Raw genomic sequence first — 591 nt, 5'->3', positions numbered from 1 at the left:
AGCTACTAGTTCTCTATAAGTAGGACCTTTTGCTATTGTATTTTCATCTTTAGACTTTTAGATCTTGAGATCTTTGAATCTTTGGATCCTTGATCATTTTGAGTCTTTTGATCATGTATTGGGAGGCTGGCCATTCGGCCATGCCTAGACCTTGTTCTTATGTATTTTCAACGGTGGAGTTTCTACACACCATAGATTAAGGTGTGGAGCTCTGATGTACCTCGAGTATTAATGCAATTACTATTGTTCTTCTATTTAATTTAGCTTGTTCTTATTCCAAGATATTCATTCGCACTCAAGAACTTGATGAATGTGATGATTATGTGACGCTCATCATCATTCTCACTTATGAACGCGTGCCTGACAACCACTCCCGTTCTACAAGCAAACAAGGATTGAATGTTTATCTCTTGGATTCTTTAATCGGAATCTTCGTGGTATAAGCTAGAATTGATGGCGGTATTCAAGAGAATCCGGAAGGTCTAAACCTTGTCTATGGAATTCTGAGTATGATTCAATGATTGAATGACTGTGACGAGCTTCAAACTCCTGAAGGCTGGGCGTTAGTGACAGACGCAAAAGAATCAATGT

This window comes from Arachis duranensis, chromosome 2, assembly GCF_000817695.3.
Source record: "Arachis duranensis cultivar V14167 chromosome 2, aradu.V14167.gnm2.J7QH, whole genome shotgun sequence".
In the NCBI taxonomy this organism is placed as follows: domain Eukaryota; kingdom Viridiplantae; phylum Streptophyta; class Magnoliopsida; order Fabales; family Fabaceae; genus Arachis; species Arachis duranensis.
This window is presented reverse-complemented; position numbering follows the sequence as displayed.